Genomic DNA, 14,990 nt, shown 5'->3' on the forward strand with positions numbered 1-14,990 from the left:
AGCTGATTTTAGTTTCTTGCTTGAAAGATTTTTTAACAAATAATGTAGTTGTTAACTGCCAATTTTCTAGTGGGAAAACTAAATATAATTTCAAACTACAATTTTTTTTCTCTATCTCATCTGAAACATTGTTCCCAACTAGTTTATTAAACACTGAATAAATATATCTCCCACTCAGCACATTTACCAAGTCAAGCAGGAATTTAAAATTCCTTTCTTCTAAGGGCCAAGTCTGCAGGAAAACATCTGCCTGGAAATATGTGAATCTTCTTCTTCATCAAGAGAAACATGTTTTGTCCAGAGATTTGAGCTTGTAAAGCACAACAGGCACAGCAAACCCTTCTAAAATTCCCAGATGGTACCATCCTAAAACAGAAAACACTGAGAGTTGAATTTAAATGAAATAAAGTATATTATGTCTGTTGTTCCTAAAGAAATAAAAGTAATTCCAAATTTTTAATAATCTAAGGTGTGTATTTGTCTGCATCTTGATTGAGTGGGCAAAAATTTAAAAAATACCTTTTGTTCTATCTGCAATCTGAAAGAAAAACAGAAATTCAAGGCTGCCTTAGAAAAAGAACTTCCTAATCTCACTCAGTACTAACACCTTCCATGATAACAGTGGAATTTTTAATAATCATCATGATTTTGCTTCACAATTTTTAATTGCCCTTGAGCATCTTCACAGACTTTTTTTGCTGAGGCCTGATCTCAACTCCAGGAGCCAAGCAGTGAAACTACAAGATGCAATCTCCACTGCAGGAGAAATAGCAGTGGAGATGCGCTCTTCTCAAAGCACTGAAAGCAGGAATACAGTCGAGCATAGGCAATACTGATGGCACTAACACTGGCTGCTCTGGAGGGAAGCTCACGCACTTTATAAAGTTCAGAAGATCCTTTCCCTTTCTGTAACCTCAAACATGCAGTGGTGATCCTGGCCAGAAGACTGCTGTACACCAAGGAGCAGTGACCCCAGGGCAGGGATGCAGAGCAGCTCCCCCAGCCCCGTGCTGCATGTCCAGCCTTCAAGCCTGCGTTGGGCAGCACAGGCCCTTGGCTGCCAGGCAAAGCCAACCAGCAGCTCCCACTTGGCACCAGTGACTCCACCTGCACACCCTTCCCCTGGTCTAAAAGTGCAGCGAGCAGTTTTTAATTGAACAACCCTTCTGGTACACAATACAAATTATGAATCAATCAATCAATCAAGCTGTTGACTCACAGGAAATTTCTGGAATGCAGAAAAGCACACTGCACCACTTTTACAACAGAAGTCTAAACAGGAGTAAAAGTAGTATTTTTTTTTTTTAAGATTTAAAGCACTTATTACTCTCTTCATTTAAAACTTTTTTTTCCCCAGATAATGCTTAAAGAAGCTAATGGAAATGCAATTTAAAAAATATATTTAGAGATTTAATATGTAAATATTTTGTTCACGGGTACAAACATATATTTTCATGTATATATTTTATTTTAATAGAATAATAATATGAGAATTGTAGGAATAAGATATGCAGTAGAAGCAATAGTGGAAGAGAAGGTATAATCCAGTATTCTGAAAACTAAAATAAAAAAAAAATCAAGTAACTCAAACTTCTAAGACAACAACGTCCTTACCTCAAAACAACAATGAATCTAACTATAGGCATTGTTATTTCTTATGCAAATCACCATAAAATTGTCATTTCAAAGTGAGATTTCTTAATATAGTCATTCCATGGAGAAACTGCTATTTGCAGTAAAAACTGATACAGGCATCACATCTTTCTATTGAGATCTACAGAAAGGAGGTCATCATTGCAAAATGAAGCAGCACCAAGACTGAAGACTTGTTTCAAATTTACTGATGCATATTATCATTCATATGCCTCTATCTGGGCCAGGAAAGGAAGGATCAGAGGTTGCTTACAGTTAACACTGTGCTCCCAAAAAGGCTGTGGACACAGGGAAATCTGAGCTATGGTACAATCTGAACACAACCTATATCTTTCTTTAAGTCACACCAGAAAGTAGGAAAGCAGCAACATCCATGACTTGCCAACTTTATACCACTGGCAAAGAGGTGATTTCAAGGAAAAGAGGGACATCTCAGTCCCATTAGTATAAATATACTCAGTCCCATTATGTACATATACATGTAGGATGTCTTTGTAAAATATGCCTTCAGTTTTGCTTCGTCCTTCCCAATAATTAGTTATTAAACTTCCCTCTATAAATACTTGGTATTTTTCTTACAATGTATTGTAAGAAATGTATTTTTTACAATGAGAAAGACTTCTGGATAAAAAAAGACTATAGGCTGACACGTTCTTTGCTTCTCATTCTTGAAGGCAAGCTCTGCTATGCTGTAATTTATCAGCAAGTAGCTTATTCAGAAACCATTCGTTCTGATGTATTACTGTTTACTTTACCAGAACAGTTTACTTAGCTACTATGTCTAAGACATGACTCAGCCCTACAATAATTGTAACCTGCTTTTAAGCCTGAAATCAATTACTGACCTAACTATTAATTTTGTTAATGGTGTTGCAGAAGTAAAAAATTCTGAGACTGTTACCCCCAGGAATTAGTCCTGTGAATATCAGTTTTCCACTAACCATTTTTATTAAGGTGATCCAGGTACCAAGGAAAAAAACCTCTGAGAATATTTTTTTAATGAATCACAGAATCATGCAAGTTAGAAAAGATCTCTGAGCTCACCAAGTCCAACATCTTTGACTGATCACCACCTTGTCAACTATATCATGGCACTTAGTGCCCCATGCAGTCATTTGTTGAACACTTCCACAGACGGTGATTTCACTGCCTCCCTCAACAGTCCATTCCAATGTTTAAAAACAACAAAGAAAAACATGTTGCAGCTTCTATTTCTACAATTAATAATAAATATTTGCATCTAGTCTACATAGTTAACTTTTGGCCTAATTTTATGGCCAAGAATTGAGGTGCTAAATCAGTACCAGCAGGAGGATGAAATATTACAGGAACCATGAAACTTGACAGAGCGAGCCATACATCAAATCTCCATACCTGAGAGCCCCAGGACACAAACCAAGCACTTTCTAAAAAGAAGGCTGTACAGAATGTCACAAAGAAAAATGATGGCAACAGCTCGTCAGGTTTGCAGCTCTCCAGTGAAGGCCAAGCACGAACTGGGAGTAAGGCAGGGCTCTCAGGTGATCTACCAATACCAGCAGAGCCAAACACAAATGTAAAACAGATCCAGCACATCAGCAAACCCATGAAAAACAGCAGGATAAGCTGTTCACTGGAAAAAAAAAGTTTGTTTTTTTTTTTTACTAGAGGTAGAAATATGAAGATAAATAAAATATCTGATTAAAAAAATACTCTCATATGCATGGGCTTATCACAGTCTTTCAGCTCTCGTGAAACCTTTCCTGGGCAATAAGAAATTGAGGGATGCAAATCATTAGAAAAGATCCCTAACATGTAATGGCTATATACAGTATGACAAGGACAGAACACATCACACAGAATCCTTTTGGGATGGGCTACTTACCACAGAACCTCCTGTGAATAACTGTGGTCAGCCTAGACTCAGTATGGCTGAAACTTGTTACAACTGCATGGACAAATTATGTTCAATATACATTTGAGTTTTTAAAAAAATGTTGCACTGCATTTTCAGGAATGGAAAAAAAAATTAAATGAAGTCTTATTTTGTCTCTAGATAGAGTCTTTGTGGACAACAGCCAAAGACCAGATACTCAATTATTTTCTTCTATAAACATGGTGAAAGAGACATATAGGTGGGAGAAAGACTGAAACATAGTGTTCTTTACACAATCATGCTGAAATGAAGAATCTGAGTGCTCACTTCTCTCCTGTATGATCCTGTGCTCCATTGAAAAACACTGGTCTGACAGAGAGTAATGGTATCCCAGTTGAACCCTCTTATCTGGTGTCTCTGGCAGGAGTAAAATAAAGGTGTACATTTCCTGTAGCACCTTTGTGGGAGAGAAGAGAAGACGTGAAAGAGAAGATCTGAAAAGATGTGGCTGTGATATCTCAGCCTACAGCACACAATATGCTGCTGGGTGATGCTGCTGATGCTCAAGAAGCAAACAGGACATGGGTTACAGTAGCAGGTACAAGCCAAAGTAGAAAAAGAATATTGAATAGTCAGAAGAAGCAGTAACATCCATTTTGCTGCTAAAAGGTAAACTCTTGCCAATAAGGTGATTTAATTAGATGTCTTCTGCCACTGTGATAAAAGTAACTGCTTTTTCTTCAGCTCATGTTCTTTACATAACATTATATTTAGTAGAGAGCATTAGTCACAGAGTTTTGAAGAAAAATAATGTAGTTCCTTTTCTCTTTGATACAAAATATTTGCCCAGTGGTCTAAAACTTCTGAAGGAAGGGCACCAATCAGACAAGGAAAAACTGGATATACATGCAAAAACTCTATGGAACTATATGAATGAGAAATATCTACAACACAAGGAGCAATTGCTCCTCTGATCCCAAAGAGCTAACCTAAGAAGAATAAGTAAACACAAATTTTGTAAAGTTAAAAACTCCTTCAGAATTTTAAAAGATTGCTAACTATTTTATCATTATCTAGATTTATTTAGACTCAGCAATTTATCTAATACTAGCAGCAGTCCAATACAGTAATAACAAATGAAGGGCTTTTTCCTCCAGTTACCACTGTAAGTAGGCTGCCAAGTATTTTCTGATTTCTGTATGCATTTCTTAAAATGTACTTTAATTGACTGAAACTCTGAATTTAATTGTGCATTTATTATTGACCACCCAGAAATGAAAGGTTTTTTCCAAGAGGTTAGGTATCAAGCATAATAAGCTTTTTTCCTTCCTTCTACTTTGGTTGAAGATTTGATTTTACAATACAGGCATACCTTAATGCAAATATGATGCAATAACTGTAATTTCCCCCTTTTTTACTTGTATAAGAATGAAGAGCAATAATTATTAAAAATTCAAAGAAATTACTCTCATTTGGAAACTGTATTCAACACCAAATGAATCTCAATATTATTTATCTCAGAGGATTATTATAAAGAGATGCAAAACATTCAGCTTTATATTAGAGAATATATATATTTTATCAGGGAATATATTAGAAAATATTAGAGAATATATAAACAGATACCAACATAAAATGTCCTTTAAATACCAAGTTAGAATATAGAACACATGTCCAAAATCATTACCTTTTCTTTTGCTATACATTATTTTTTAAACAATCAGCCTGTACTTTTTCTGTAGAGTGAATATATAAAAACGCAGAAAAAATTTGTGAGATATTCAACATGACTGTAAGCAAACAACCTTCAGCTGAAGGAAAGCATACTGATAAACATTAAAAATGCTGACTTATTTGCTTTTTGCACACTTCCTTAATGAGCAAGTTTAATAATAAAAAAAGCCTTCTTTAATTGAAGCCTTTTTAGTATTTCCTTTGCTATTATTTCAATTTCTGTTCATTATTCAGTTACAGTTCTGCACTAAGAGCTCCTGCACTTCATCTCTTTAAATTTAGTACTTCACACTGTAAGTGCATTGCTCTTTGAACAATTATAATTTATATTAATAGGAGCACATTTTCCAGTGAATATTTAGCTATTTTATAAATCTGTAGATTATATGCACCTCTCCTACCAAGCAACAATGGCTGAAGGAAAGAGTCTGATCAGTCCAAGGTTTCTCTTCCTGAAGAAAAGACAAATATGATTCATGTCATATCTGGAGCTAAGTTACTTTTTAAAGCTGGAATAATTTAAAATAAGACCTTCTCGATCACATTTTTAAGTTTGTTGCCTTGCACATGTAGAAGCATTCAGCTACACTTTAGAATCTACAACCACATATTATCACATAAGGGAAAAGAGAAAATATGATGAACAGGAAAACAGGGAAATGAGAGACTCCACTTATTAGTGTTTTCAGGATAGTCAGTTCCACAGTTTCAAAGTGTAATTACCAGACTTACCAAACCCCAGAAATGCAGCAGCATTATTGCAATTCCTTAGAAACTTAAGTCAGGCCACAACACAGATAACACAGCATGCTTAAAATTCACAGCTTAGAGTCCTCCTAACTGTAGGATCCAATTACCATTCTGTTAAAAAAAAAGAAAAAGGAATGAGGAGCAGGGCTTGCAGTATTCTGTTAAATCACAGCCAGGATAACAGAAGGAAATGAGAAAACAAGCGCCTCCTATACAGCAACCCATTGTCTGTGTTTCTCCATTAAACACAAAAGATGCAAATCAACACGGGGCAGAAAAGTGATCCTACCCAGCAAGAGACAGGGCTCCTGAAAACAAAGACAATCCTGTCCTGTTCCTGTTAAAAGTCATGCCATAATGAAGCAAAGAATTCTGCAGTCTGTAGGAACAGAAACGATGTGCAAGAATTATCCTTGTATCAATAATCTAACAGAGAGATTGTTAAATAAAAGGTTATTCCACCTCTCCCATTTTCATGTTAAAAGCAAGCAAATAGAACAAATTTCAGAATGTGACTCTGTGCCTGGTGTGGCCTGTGTACACTGACAGAAGAGCATCCTTGAACTTTTCAGCCAAGGACTGCAAATGGCTGAACGTGAAATAAGTGCCTGAACTCTAGCTGCTGCACACTGACTGTGCACAAAAGTAAAATCTGAGACACTCTAAAGATATAGATTACAATCAAGGAAGAGCCTGGTGATTTTAGGCACTCCTGGGTTAGGCAGCAGCTGCATGAGCTGTTGATCTCATTTTTTGACTTAGGAACCTGAATTCTCCATAAACCTTGCCTTAGGTATTTAAGTCCCTTATTGGATCAAGCTGATAAACTCTCTCTCTGTCTTTACCTAAGTATTTTAGATCCTATTATGTTTTGCCTCCCTTTTTATTTTTAATGAGATCTTTATCTTTCTAACATGTAGTTAACTATTTATCCAACGTTTGGTCATTTTGTCTCATACTAGTGAGACAAATACATAATTACTGTGTAACTAAATGACATACTATTGGGCTGGTTTCTTTCAAAAGTACTGAGAATTGATAGCTCAAATTTTCTCAAAGGGAATTAAGATCCCTTGGAAAATTCACACTGCAGCGTTGCACAGTAATGCTAGAGATAGTGGTAGCAGTCTAGCTTTGTTCAGCTCAAATTAGCTTTTGAGACCAAGCTGCAAACGCAGCTTTGTGGCCACTCTTAACTAAAAATTATTCAAAGCCAATTTCTGTCTACCACTGTGTTGCACAAACAAGGGTTAGTGTTTTAGTGTTTGTTTAACTGCAGTGATGCTGAGCATTTTTCCATTAAAAAATCTCTCTGCTGGAACTATCTCACTAAAGCCCCAAAAGTCTACTAAGCAACACAGAACAAACTGAAACAAAACAAAACCAAGTTGGTTTTGAGCATTATTTCTTAGCCAGGGCTGAAGTGACTCAAACATCAAGCATCAATTTTAATGACTTTTAACTACTTTAGGAAAAAATAAATACCATAAAGCTGAGGCAAAATATTTTTATTCATGGATGAAAAAGTAAAAAAGTTTTTCTAAACAGATCTGCTTTTAGAAGTTGGAAATTACAGTAGATTCTCAAGAAAAACTTGATTTTCTCTAATATGTATATATCATTACTAATTTTGCATATCATGTTTTTATGTGAGGAGGCTTGGAAGCCAGAACTGCAAGGTCCTGGTTGCTGATTCAGTAGGAATTTGGAAGTTTTTTAACTGCAGCTACAGACACATGGCAGAAGGCTTTTGCTATGGAGCCAGGAGCTGACCTTTGACAAGAAATGGATTTCCCAAAATCAGTTTCCTCTGTTCCACAACAGGGATTTTACCAGATCAGAGGCATGTGGGGACTAGTCCCATGGTACAGCTATTCTGGAAATATAGAGAAACCACCAGTGCTGTCTTCATGCATATTTGGAAAAAGCTTCTCATAAAAACTTACCCATGTTTTGTCAAATTATCTGAATAAATACTCTTCTACAAAGCATTGCCTTCCTGATGGATGGGTAATTTTTCTTTTTCTTTTAATTTGAGAAAATGTTTCACTGGAAAACAGTAATAGAAACGGCAAATCCATTTCACATAAGCTACCTTGGTCACCAACTGGCATGGTAAATAAGTAACAATTTATAATGTGAAGCACTCTGAAACTGTTCCCCAGCAGTTAACAAGTGGAAGGCATGACTATGTATAAACTGTTTGCAGGTTATGTTGCACACTTTTCTTCTGAAACAATTACAAAAAATGTTATTAGATAGATGTCAAATGTCTCAGAAAAGTATTTGACATGGCCATTTTCACAGGGCCGTTTATACCGGAGTTTTGCCAGTTTCTTGTGTATGGATTTTTAAAAAATAACTAAATGGTATTTAACAAAAATTTTATCAGTAGTAATAAGCTCATTTCCCATAAGAGGATTCAACCTCAGCTCAACTGGTCTTTTCCCACATAGAGCAATCACCAAAGGTATAAAAGCATGGCCTGTTCTGTCCTTCACTGGATCCACCTGAAGTGGAACATGCCCAATTCAGCTAAAAGAAGTGAGAACAGCAAAAGGTAATGGTTTAAATAGTCACGATCCCTGGGAAGTTCCCAGTGCCATGCATGGTTTGCAGAGGCAGGGCAGCAGCCATGAGCACTTCCTCTCTGGAGTGCTACTAGAGAAAGCTCAAGGTGGCTAAACTTGGATTTTGCTGCTTTCTCTCCCCACCCAATTTTGGCAACCATGGAAGTAGTGGCTAACACGCCTCTCTATGGCTCCACGAGGTGGGTATGGATATTTTGCTGCACTGACAGCAGCTGCTTTCTCTGTCGGTCCTGCCAGTGTGCTGGGTATCCTAACCTGAGCAGAGGGTTAGGATGCCTTATTCCTGCTGTCTTTCAAAGGAAGAGGTTGTTCCCTCTCCTTCCCTCACACTTCTCCAAAGTCTTCAACCCTAAGTGAGTTTGTATCTTTTGCAAGGACCTGGGGGATATTTCAATTGTGGTCCTTTTGAGTTTGCAACCATTCCTTCATTGCCCTGCTGAGATGAGAGACACTGAAACATTCACTGTGTAACAATGACTAAGGGGTGGACTTGATAGTTGAAAAGTTTAGATAGCAATTTGTCAATTATTCTTCTGTTTACTAACTTGTTTCCTACTGATTAACTGTTTTCTGTTCTTCAGACTGAACTCAGTCCCTTGCTATAACAGCTTAGCATGCCACATAATCCCTGTCCTGGCATTAACAAGCACTGTTTGACAGCGTGTAAATCCTCCCACTGTTTCTCAGAAACCATCCCATAATGTTACTTCAGATTCTAAGAAGTATTCTCCTAACCTGAATTTCTTTTAGTAATTTAATTCCTAATTTTTCTTATGTGTCACTTGCTATTTGTTCTCATAAATCACTTACATAGGGCAATCATGTCTCCTCTCAATCCTCATTTTGGCAAGACAGTGGGGGAAGCAAGCATTTCTCCAATTATTGTTGTACAGTAAATCTGTTCCAAATTATCCTTTTCTTCTTTCAGCTAGTTATACTTCCTCTTTTTTTACAAATAACCTGACCAGAACTGTCTATTGTGTGACTCTGCTCACAAGAGTCACGTACAACACAATGAGTAATTCCTTATCTCAAAAGGAAAAACAAAGTCCTGGTTTGTATCAGGTTTTTTTTTTATAACTTCCTGTTCTTTCTCACCTTTTATCACTTCCCATTAATAAACTCTCAGGATCTAGCAATATTTTTTCTTAATAGATGTACATGGTTTGACACTTGCATGACTACAATTCTTCCATTCCTACTATCCCAGTAGTCACGCACGTTGGTTTCTTTCTGTCTGACATTTTTCTCCTCAGTTTATTGACATCACTTTCTTACTTGCTGCCAAACCAAAAGATCAATTTCCTGTCTTTTTGTGCCAGGGTCACTGATGAAAATATCAACTAAAATTAGTACTAAAGCTGACCCTCAGAAAATGCATTTGAAGTGTGTTCCAGACAGGAAGCTCTTCCTATCTCATGATCCATTTCCATAGGCTTTTAACAGGATCTTTAGGACCTGCCAGCTATTTAGCAATTCCACCTTACTCTGTTTTAGTCAAAATTCTCCATGTGGCTCATTACATCATCTGCTTTACTCGAGTCCTAAGAGATGAGAGCCTGAGCACTGACTGTCTACAAAATATAATTTCCATTACAAGAACAAAAGCAGACTTAGCTAGGTTGACTTTAGTCTATGTTAAGTAAATTCAAGGGTTATGTGTTATGGTATTTATGTTAGCTTCATGTCTCTCATTAGTTTTGCACTCAAAACTGTGTTCTACATCCCCAATGTACCATTGAGGTAGCTTCACAGTCTATAATTGGTGAATGCCTCTTTCTTCATTCTTGTAAGCAATACTGTGCTTGCTGATCTTCAGCCAGTGTCCCAGATTTTCTTCCCAGATCATCTGACGGTCATGGCTGTCAGTTCTGTCACATTTGGAAACTTAGCTCAGCCTCCCTAGATGAGACTTTATCTCTTTAGTTAAAATCTGCTCTAAACTTTCATTCCTTTTATACACTCTACATTTAACCCCCAAGGTCAACCTTTGTCATTTGTATTTTTAAGACAAGTATTGCTGCCATCATCATCATCATCATGAAAGTGAAAGAAATCTCATACAGACAAATCTCAGAAGTGTCATTGGTTCTACTGAAAACAAAAAGTCTCTGGTTAAGACATAAAACAGTTGTTTTTGGAGGTGAGAAGAGACTTGTCAGCACCACAAACTAGCATTCTGGTAACTGGGAAAGAGGAAGGGGACCAGTATCTCCTGGGTTCTGGGTGGCACTGCCCCATATGCAAAATCACCCAGCAGGAGTGAGCTCCTCAGGGCTCTCTTGACAAAGTGGGCAGACACCTCCAAAACTGTAATTCAACCAAAAATGAGGGCATAGAACCACAGAATCATTTAGCGTGGAAAAGACTTTTGAGATCAAGTCCAGCTGTTAACCCAGCACTGCTAAGGCTACCACTAAACCACATTCCTAACTGGCTCATCTACATCTGGTTTAGACCCCTCCATAGATGGTGAGTCCACCACTGCTTGGGGCAGCCTGTTCCAATGCTTGACCACCCTTTCAGTAAGGAAAGTTTTCCCTACAGCCAATTTATACCTCCCTTTGGGCAACTTGAGGCCATTTTCTCATTCTATTGCTTGTTTCTTGGAGAAGAGACTGACCCCTACCCCCAGAGCATTGATCAAAACATGAAACCAAACCTGTCCCAGTACTGAGCCCTGGGGAGCCCCACTAGGGACTGGCTGCCAGGTGGATGTCACTCTGTTCAACTCCACTCTCTGGGCCTGGCATGCAGAAAGCTTTCCAGCCAGGAACACAGTGCACCTGTCCAAGCCATGAACAGGCAGCTTCTCCAGGAGAAGCCTGTGGGAAACAGTGTGAAAGGTTTAACTAAAGTCTAGGCAGACCACATCCACAGCCTTTTCCTTTATCCACTGGCAATTGCCATACTATAAGGCTATGAAGCAGAATTCAGATTTCATGCTGAACTGAAGGGAAATCCCAACGAGCATTTGACTGTTTGTTAATTAGCAGTTTATTTAGACAGCTAAAACCTGGTTTTGTGCAGCAGAAGTCACTGCATTTAACACATTTCATAAAAATGCTAGAATTCTTGCCTTTGCCAAAAGAAAGAATCTAAAATAAATCTTGTTCATTTAAAATTCTTTTCTTTTTGGAAAGACTAGTCTCTGGGACAAACTCTAGTACCCTCAGCTACTTGTAGGACTTATGTTCCAGACCTTCACCAGCTCTATTGTCCTACTCTGGACTTGTGCCAGCACCTCAATGTCCTTCTTGTAGGGAGGGGCCCAAAACTGGACACAGCACTCGAGGTGTGGCAGCAGTGCCAGGTACAGGGGGACAATCCCTGCCCTGGTCCTCCTGGCCACAGTACTCCTGACAGTCCAGCCCTGTTCAGCTCACCATAACTAACTTTTGAGGCCAAGCTGCAAATGCAGCTTTTTGACCACTCCTAACTTAAAAAAAAAAAAATCAAAAGCAACTTTTGCCCACCATTGCGTGGCACAAACAAGGATTAGTGTCTGTTTTACTGCACTGATGCTGAGGATTTTTCCATTTGAAAATCTCTCTGCCAGAACTATCTCACTAGAGCCACAAAATTCTACTTAACAACAATGAAAACCAAAACCAAAACAAATCATAGTTAGTTCTGAACACTATTTCTTAACCAAGGCTGAAGGAACTCAAACATTATCAGGTAAGGTCTTCAAAAGCCATTCAAGAATTTTCAATATGGCTTGATATTTCCTTTTTTGTTGGTTTTTTTTTTTTCCCCTAGAAGAAATTATATGTAAGTGTTTCTTGGTAGAACAAATAGTTTTCAGGAATATTATGATTTTCTTAAGTATGACTCTTATTTGCCTAATCTAATCTTTCTCCAATTATTTATTTTGCCTTTGCTACACATATCTTTACAAAAAATTACAACAGCTGGCTAAGTAGCATCTACCTTCAAAGAAAAAGAGGAGAAACAGCCAGAAAGCCATTATTTCTCTTAGAATACAACTACATCCTTTGGGTTAACTACTTTTTTGTGGGGTATTTGCCTAGAGCCTGTAAAAATGGGGCTTGGCTCCAGATTTTCAGCATGTAGGTATTACTTTTTAGGTCCACTGCATGTTCCCTAATCTGGGTTGGTCTTGCTTTACTTTGTTTATACTGCTGTTGATTTCTGAAGACCTTGAATCAGAATCATTGTGCCTAATTTATCTAAAGTAGGGTCAAATACAACTTAAACCACTGTTTTATTGTCATCTCATGTCTAATTGGGTTGCACACATTACTCATACAGGAATTGCTTGGAAAAAAATCCAACCAAAATCCTTGAAAAGCATAAGAAAGGAATTACTTCTACCCCGCTGTACTGAAGGCACAGTGCTTTGCAGGCACCTTTCTGAATGAGAACCACCAGCTTCCAACACCAGCAGTACAATACTGCTCTACAGCAGGAAGGGAAAGGACAGTCCCTGAAGTCTTTCTTAGAATGGCCCACATGAACTGTGCAATGGCAAGGCTTTGTTGTTTTAAAATATCATTTATCTGACCCTACAAGCTGGGGAGGGGGAAAGGATTTTTGAGTGTGCTATTTTAATGGAGTGGTGGTGGAGCTGCATGTTATCTAAGCTTGAAAATGTCTTTTCTTCCTCTCTTACATAACTATCACATCCTGATGGTAACACAGTGGAAAAACTTGAAATTTGAGGGTTGTTTTCTTGCTTAGTTAAATATGCCAAAGGTGGAATAATGCACCAAAACCAAAGCTCAAAGAATCAACTGTAGTTCAAAGATATAAGACTGCCAACATTGGGTAATATCACAGTCTAACTGGGCCCAGCAGGGATAAAAAGTAATGCCCAGAGACTAAGGAGGAGGTTAATATATTCTCTAGCTTCCTTGTAAATAATCTCCCAGATACCAGATATTTCTACAACAGGTGAGAGCAATAAAAAATGTCAGGCTCCCAACCCATCTATTCACCCATCCTACTTCAAATCCCTTGTTTCACTGTTTCAGTTTTGAAGAGAAAGATGATAGGAAACACCTCAATTCTTCTGCTCCAAGATAATGCCAGTAAAGACATGACTATTTTGTGCCTTTACACTGGAAATTATGTAAAATAGCTGATTGCACTGATTGCATTCATCATTGCTTGAATCACTAATGTATGAACATTTATAGGAATCATTGGAAGTGGCAGTGGTGGAAACATGTTTTCATTTATGCTGTTTTAAATTGTTCCATTAGAGGACAACCTTACTATCCTAATTCCAATCCCACAAGCCCTTGGGGTTTGTCCTATTTTTTTTTTTTTTTTGTATTTCCATGAGCAATCTAATCTGAAATGCAAAATAAACTACTGTTTAACAGTACTTCTTTCAGAGTTTTACTTTTGTCCAAATTGGCCTAGTCAAATACTCACGCTTGACACACTGACACCAGAATCCATAATCCATTAAAATCATTCATAATAATGCAAAGCAATTCACAACTTCCCACCACAACTCAAGTTCACACTGCAGCTATCTATTTTACTTTGATCCTTAGACTGTAATTTCCTAACTCACTCAATTTTTTAATTAATTACTGTAAGAGACCATCTTTCCTATCAATGTTTAAAATACTCCCATGGTCCTCTCATGCTTCAATTACTATAACTTTTTTTTTTTTTTTTGACTTTCGGAACTTAAAAGCCACTGGATGAAACTTAGAATAGTTGCGGTCAGACAAAACACCTGGATGGAAATGCAGATGTGTCTGGTTATTTCCAATCACGCCATCTTTGCCTACAGCTCTCTTAACAACCTTTAGCATCGTCTTCCAGCCTTCCACACACGGAGTACAGCTGAAGATAAATATAGTTTGCTCCCGTCATACAGCCATATATTAATTTTCCTGATGTGCAAGCTTCGCTTGGAAGGTTTTAAAAGTACTGCTATATTTATCTGAAACGTCTGGATTTATGACAGCGATCTAACGTTAAAAAAAAAAAAGGCACTGTAATAATTATAAATACATAACACTTATGCAATAGGCTCCAAGCTTTCATTGGAGGCTGGCATACACCTGGGCAGCCGGAGCATTTCCCCGCTGTGAGTACTTCAGGCAAAGCAGCTCAGGTGTTTCCGCGGAGCCGCGGCTGTGGCACACCGCGGGGAGCAGCGGGCGCGTCCGGCCCGTCCTGCGAGCGCCGGCAGCGCTCGGCGACACAGGGGGGAAACAAACCCTAAGGACAAAGAGCTTTTCCTTAACCTTGTAACTTTTATCTTATCGTGTCCTCCATTAAAAGACTAACAAAGAAGGGAGAGGGGCCAGCCCGAGCGGCCCAAGACGAGTGCGAGTGGCAGCCGCGGAGAGGGCGGCGGGCACCCACCGGTGATGGCTCCGGGACCACGGCAGTTACAGACCCCAGTTCCCCGCTGCAAG

At 38.2% G+C, this 14,990-nt stretch overlaps 1 protein-coding gene across 1 annotated transcript in view; it reads right to left on the bottom strand.

Moving 5' to 3' along the window:
- TRMT9B (tRNA methyltransferase 9B (putative)) overlaps positions 1-6,106 on the bottom strand; it is a 105,845-nt gene extending 99,739 nt beyond the window's left edge. Inside the window, exon 1 of the mRNA XM_005483894.4 lies at positions 5,975-6,106. The gene's annotated coding sequence lies outside the window, so the exon portion shown is untranslated. The remainder of the gene's footprint in view (positions 1-5,974) is intronic.
- Between the last annotated feature and the right edge of the window lie 8,884 nt (positions 6,107-14,990).

The sequence above is a fragment of the Zonotrichia albicollis genome, chromosome 5 (genome assembly GCF_047830755.1).
Source record: "Zonotrichia albicollis isolate bZonAlb1 chromosome 5, bZonAlb1.hap1, whole genome shotgun sequence".
NCBI classification, from domain to species: Eukaryota; Metazoa; Chordata; class Aves; order Passeriformes; family Passerellidae; genus Zonotrichia; species Zonotrichia albicollis.